A 6970-nucleotide genomic window follows, 5' to 3' on the forward strand; every position below is an offset into this window, starting at 1 on the left:
TTTTCTGTTTGCACTGTAGTTTTGAGCTAGAAATGGATCATCTGTCAAACACAGTGTTTGTTTTTACTTTGAAAAGACTAGCTCTAGGGTTCCGGTGGTTTCTCAGTCATAGCATGCTAGTAAGAGGATGAACTTGTGGGTCAAACTGACCTGTACTAGTGTGACGACTTCACTGGCTGTTAACTCAAATTCATTAACCAGCCTAAGACCATTGTTTTCATATGTAAAATGGGGGTTGAAAGAGTTCCTGTTTCCCAGACTGTTCTGAAGATTAAATGCTCACGTGCTGGCAAGTGGCTTCACACACTGCCTGTCTATATCCAGTGCTCCAGAAGAATTCAGTTGCCTCGAAGGCTTTTGAGTGTTAGCTAAATATTCAGATTCTTCCATGCCTAACGTATGTTTTTCAACCCTGCACACTTTTAAATTTTAGATGCGTTTTGCCTGAGGATTGTCAGCAAAGATTTTCAAGCTATCAACTCTTTTCTACCATGTGCAACTAAGAGGAGGGATATCTTGTTAAATGTCATTAATTTCTCCTTTGTCTCCATAGACTTCTCCAGCCCAGATCTGAAGTCTTTAGGGAGGTGATGGCCGTGTGTGAGGGAATGGTAGGTTAGGAAAACAAGATGGGGGTGGATGATACATTGGAAACTTACCTCGATTCAAGATTAGTTGACCTTAGTTTAAATCTAATATTTTTCTTCCCAAATGATTACATATTTTCCTACTTAATAATGACCAGTGCAGAAAGGCTGAGAGAGCTTTGAAGTTCAATTGATAAATTATCTCCAGACCTTGTAAAACTATCATCATCCAGCTGGCTTACTGTATATTCAAATTCAATTTGGGACAATAAGAAAATTGTAGCCATGTGTCGACTTTAGGGCTGTGTGTGTGTGTGTGTGTGTGTGTGTGTGTGTACATGGGGTACATATGCATGTATGATTGTTAGTAGTGTGCGTGTGTATCTGATTAGAAATTTGGCCAGTTGATAAAAAAACAAAACAAAACAAAACAATGGAGCTTAAATGATGAATGCTCAACAGGAGGTTTCTATGATCCAGGAACCTATCTGACTTGAAGCTGTTAATTTTCTCTGGTATGTTCCAACACACTGCCAGGGACATATAAGGTTTCTCCCTAGTCACTGCTATTATGCCTTTTCTTATTCTGCTGCAAGGAGTGGGGGCAAAGGCCACAGGATCTTTGAGAAAAATTATTTCATAGTCATTTCAGAAAAGACACTGCATTTTTCTATATACAGATGAGGTTTTCTTTCATCCCAGTGGCCTTCTGTTGAGGCTCTGAGAATTTTAGCAAGTGGTGTATCCATTCCTCCAGCTAGCACACACAGGCATGATGCTGGCTTTTTTAACTTTACTTGTTATGATCATTTATGGTCTTTCTAGTTCTCTCTCTCTCTCTCTCTCTCTCTCTCTCTCTCTCTCTGTATTTGTGTATGTGTGTATACAATGAAATTACTGTCTGCTTTTCATAGTAGAATCTACAGTTTGTGTTTCACTTTTCAGTTAAAAAGTTTCTTTTTCTCTTCCTTCCCAACTTCACTCTTCTAGAAATTGAAAATTTACTTCTCTGCTAAACGGCAAGGTGTGCCAAACCCCAAATAGCTCAGGGATCATAATTCAGAAGCTGCTGGTTTAGTCTCTTGTATGCGAAGTCTGTAGAAGTAACTATGGGCCCTGGGATAAGTTTCTCAGGACAGCCAGGAAACCCAGCAGGAAGATACTGAAGTTGCCTGAAAGAACTTTCCAGAAGAATTGTCAGGATAACTGCTTCATATTTTAAACCATATGGTAACACAGACTGTGTCTTTTTCAGGTAGGCAAAGGCTCCTTTTGCAAGAAGGTAAGTGATTCCTTGGGAAACAGCACTTCTTTCCCACCTTTTCTTAGGATTTAAGAGGCTGGACTGGGATTTAAGAGACTCAAATTCTAGTCCCTGCTGAAAAGTTAACTAGCTGTGACCTTGGGAAAATGGCACACTCCTTTGTCTGTTTCCTTGTCTGTAATTTGAGGTCTTTGCAAGGTATGATCTCTACGGCCTCATTTAGCTCTAAGCTTTTGCGATTCCCTATGACTCCTTTCCTGCACCAGGTCCCTCCAAACGAAAAACGTCAGAAGACACTTTTGTGTTTGTTTTGTTTTGTTTGTGAGTAAGTGTGTGCTTCATTTCACTGTTTCCTCACTTACAAAAATAAAAGGGGATTCCCCTGTGGTCTATAAGAAGATCTCCTGTTGAGTGCTATGCATTACAGCCAGTTTTCTCTTTTAATCCTCTAAAAATACCTGCTAATACAAAACAAGTGCAGATTGTTACAGAGCCTCTCCCTGACTTCCAGCATGCTGAGCGGTCTTCCCTCCATCCAGACAATTTTCAAGTGCTGAAAGAGTCGAAGTTTCAATATAGCCTGACACCCAGGGTCCAACGTTATAATGTCATTTGGTGACCGCTAGATTTCTCATCCCATATGGTGCCCAACACTGGAGTTAGAAGAAGCTATGATGAATAACTGTATCTTCCATTTTGTGTTGATAACTCTTCCTCTCAAGAGTTTCCCCCTGTGGGATAAAATTAACTCGTGAATTTTGAATATAGAACTGTGGACACTCCTACAAGTAAATCTGTAATGGATTAAAGATTGACTGACAAGACATGAAACAATGCCAAAGCAAGTGTGTTGGTGGGAAGAGAAGAAAGGAAAGGAAAACAAAAGGGAAAAAGTAATGATCAAGGGCTAAAAGGAAAGAAGAAATGTCAGGACTTGGCAAATGATGGGGCATGAGACAGGAAGGACATAGAAGTCTGGTTGTTCACGTTTCTGTTTTTTTTTTTTTTTTTTTAAGTTTATTTATTTATTTATTTTGAGAGAGAGACAGACACAACACAAGTGGGGGAGGGGCGCAGAGAGAGGGAGGGAGAGAGAACTAGCCAGGCTTTGTGCTGCCAGCACAGAACCCGATGCAGGGCTCGAACTCATGAAACCACAAAATCATGATCTGAGCAGAGATCATGACCTGAGCCAAAATCAAGAGTTGGATGCTTAACCAACTAAGCCACCTACGTGTCCCAGGGTTTTTGAACCTGGATAATTGGGAAGATGGTATGTCACTGGCAGAGATGCTCTATGTTGGAGAATGAGTGCAAATCAGGACATGAGGAGTCTGAGAGCCAGGGAAGATGTCCAAAGGGAGATGTTTAGCAAGCAATGAACTTTGAGGGATTTGAGACCTGTCAGGTGATACGCTTTCACCCATGGGGGGAAAATAATTAGAAAAGGAAGTTTAAAAAAGGGAATTTAACTTGGGATTGAGATAAAATAAAATAAAAATTATAAGTAATTCTTATCTTAAAGGCATATAGGTCTTAGACTCTTTTCGGTTGCACTAGCCAACCCTTAGAACTCAAACTTAAGGCCTTTTAAACTCAAGAGCATATATTAGGAACTGGTCTCCCTTATTTTATGTATTATTTTAGCATTTCAGTTGACTAACAACCTAAGAAGAGATTCTCCTGCTCAAGAATTAGTTTCCATTTTCCAAAATTCAGCTTTGTTTCCCCAGCTATTTATTATACGTATTTTACATAACTAACACTGTGCTGACGGTTCAGTGGGGTAAGAGGGAAATATATGATGTTGCCTTTGGTATTGAATGAGTTAAATGTCATTGAAGAAATCAGACACACTGGCTGGGGAAAAAATAGCCGCACAAAGACAAACAGGGTCAATCAATCTTTATATCCTAAAAACTTAAATGTATGTATTCTCAGTAATCATCACCTAGTGATGTTCAACACATTGCATGAGTGTATCTGGAGGTTGGACACATATTTCAAATGCAGAACAAAACCAAACTTATCCATATGCTCTCATCAGTCTTTTTTTTTCTTTTTGTAGTTTTTCTCTCAGCAAATAGCCTCACAATTCTCCATATCACCAAGTCAGAAGTCCAGAAGTCTAGAATGTCTAAAAATCTAGACTGACTTCTTCATATCCACCTATCCTTCTCCTGGTGGCCCCCACCCCCAGCAAATTTGATTGTGGCCCTTTGCTTCATATGGGCTGCCGTTGTTTTTATAACAAAAGGCTATGATTGTTTTTATAATAAAATACAAATGAAAGCTCTTTATGGTTTGGCCTAATCTCTGACCACTTCCTTGATCTGTATGTTGGGTTGCTTCCCATAGGAGGTCTTTGGAACTTTCAATAATACCCTTCTGCAAGTCTACTTGGTTTAGCACTTGCTGGGACCAGCCCTCCAATCCCACTTCAACAAACAAAATCCTAGTTTTTCTTCATGACCCCAGTCAAGAGCTACCAGCAAAACCTTCTCTGAATCTCTCTGGCCCTGCTCTCCATTTCTTGAGCTCCACTGGTCGCCGTGCTTGCCCCTTGGGAAGGTGCTTGCTGCTTACCGATGTAGTGGCTGCTTTTCTTACCTGCCTCTGCACTGGACTGGGATCTCCTGCAGGGAAGTAGCATCTCATCTCCTGACTGTGATAATTACAATGTTTATTCAAATACAGAGTTGCATTTAGTGTCTATTACACCATAGACATTTGAAGATAGAATTGAATTGAGAAGACTCAGAATGGAGGGCTTGCTTCCTTATGAACATGTTCCTCCTTGCTGCCTTTCCTGAATCACTGTCTTTCACCTAGGGTGCAGTATAGGTTTCTCTCTCCGCATTTTATCCTCTTTTTATTTATTTATTTATTTATTTATTTATTTTTTAATATTTTATTTATTTATTTATTTTTTTTAATGTTTTTTATTTATTTTTGGGACAGAGAGAGACAGAGCATGAACGGGGGAGGGGCAGAGAGAGAGGGAGACACAGAATCGGAAACAGGCTCCAGGCTCCGAGCCATCAGCCCAGAGCCCGACGCAGGGCTCGAACTCACGGACCGCGAGATCGTGACCTGGCTGAAGTCGGACGCTTAACCGACTGCGCCACCCAGGCGCCCCTATCCTCTTTTTAAATCTACACTTTCCCTTTCTCTTTTCACCCTCATCCTCCCATCTTTCGTGATGTACCTTTGTTGAACCAAACTAAGAACTTTCCTTCTTTTCTCTCTTTTCTGTCCCTCTGAAAGTTTCTGAGCTTCTGTTATATACCAGTCACAGAATTGGAGGTTTTCATTAATTATAGCTGAAACTTCATAATAACTTTGCACAGTAAGTTCTATCCTTTATTACATTTTACAGATAGGGAAAGTAAGGCCTAGAGAAGTTATCTGTGCAAGGTCACACAGCAAGTCAGCGATAAAAGCCAAGGCAAAGTGGCTTCAGGACCAGTCTTAACAACTGTGCTTTGTTATATGAAAGAGAATTAGGCTACTTAATTTTGTTTAAAATGATTTATTCTCTCTATAAAATCATAAGGGAATAATGTTGTGGGTAGGTCCCAGAAGGAAATGGAAAAATAATACAGAAAGGAAAAGTGGATGAAATTTGAGGAGATTCTGAGAAAGCAATTTGAATCTATCTTAGCTCTGATCTAGCAAAGCCAAGGAAATCTAAACCAAGTGCTTCTGACTTAGGCATTGTTTCACCATGGTAACCTGCATGCAACTGTGCTCCGTGGCTCGAAATTCTGCAATAAACATTCCTCATCTCAGGGCTTCTCCCATGCCTGGTGTGCACCTCTCCTGTGGTTAGGCTTACACACAAACACCACAAGCAGCAGACAATCATAAAATACCACACACACAAAGACCATGTGCTTACACAAAACATACACCCCTCTCGTATTACCAGAGCTGGTTGAGCAACCAACTCAACATTGCAGGGTGCTGGATTTCTCCAGCATCTGACTGAGCTGCCCGCGAGCACAATACAGCATCTTGTTCAAGACCATATTAAGCACTCCAGCACCGGATCTTTACTGTGTGGGCCACAAGGGACTCAAATTAAATGTATTCAGAGATCTCCTATTGGATTTGGGCTGGCAAGCTGATATCCCAGGATATGTGAGTGCCGCACTAAAAATGAAATTCACCTGCTGTTGTATGGACTTTGCAGGATGTACTTCTGACTAGAAGGAACCTCATGTTGACATCACAAACCAAAGTCAAGCTGAAGCTGCCAGTGTATGTTCTCTGAGTGAGTTTCTTGGAGTTAGGAAGAAAACAAGTGGAGTTCCTGTGCTTTTGAGTCTTCTCACAACATGACTGAAGAAGGTATTAAGCATTAGGATACTCCTCTTCACATCCAATCCTTGTGTTATGTCACTGCAAATAGAAAGTGAAACAGCTGAGGTATTAAGCTACAGAAATGTTTCTTTTGTGTGTTTCAAATACCAGGCAAATGGTTCTCAATGTCAATGGGGAAAAATTGAAATGTAGTTAACCCTCCATCCCCCCAAATCATACACTGGGTAGAAAAAATGTTAATTTTGGTTTAATTTGGCTGCAGTTTGAGAAATAGGGTGGCTTTGATGAGTGTCTATGTCTCCAATAATCTAAATGTCACAACATAGAAGATTTGGGCCTGAACTCACTTTTCAGTATTCTGGTTTCAACTTAGAAATACGTAATTAGTATGATCAGATTTAACAGATGAATGAAACTTTATTGATTTAAAAAAATACAACAAAGTTGCTATTGTGGTCTTAAATATTGGGCTGGGATTGCTACCATATATTGCCATAAATATTTTAGTATAGCAAATTTCAAACCTACAAAAGGAGAGAGGGGAGTATGAAGAATGCTAATATTCTCACTAACACCAGCTTTAATGATTGATTATTAACTTGGGGACATACTCATTTTGTCTATATTTTGTCTATATGCCTATCCACCTCCCTCAGCCCCATAGCTTTCTGTTGAAATGTGTTTCCCAGATTCATTTAATTTCATCTGTAAATATTGCAGTGTGTGTCTCTAAAAGATACAATATTATAAAATTAGAAACAATAACTATTCTACAATTTTAAATATGCAATTT

General features: G+C 39.8%; 1 long non-coding RNA gene across 1 annotated transcript in view; it reads left to right on the forward strand.

Annotated features, from left to right (window-relative positions):
- LOC131518264 (uncharacterized) overlaps nucleotides 1-6281 on the forward strand; it is a 33167-nt gene extending 26886 nt beyond the window's left edge. The window contains exon 2 of the long non-coding RNA XR_009264978.1: nucleotides 6047-6281. This is a non-coding gene — a long non-coding RNA (uncharacterized LOC131518264). The remainder of the gene's footprint in view (nucleotides 1-6046) is intronic.
- Nucleotides 6282-6970: the final 689 nt, after the last annotated feature.

This window comes from Neofelis nebulosa, chromosome 7 (genome assembly GCF_028018385.1).
Source record: "Neofelis nebulosa isolate mNeoNeb1 chromosome 7, mNeoNeb1.pri, whole genome shotgun sequence".
NCBI lineage: Eukaryota > Metazoa > Chordata > Mammalia > Carnivora > Felidae > Neofelis > Neofelis nebulosa.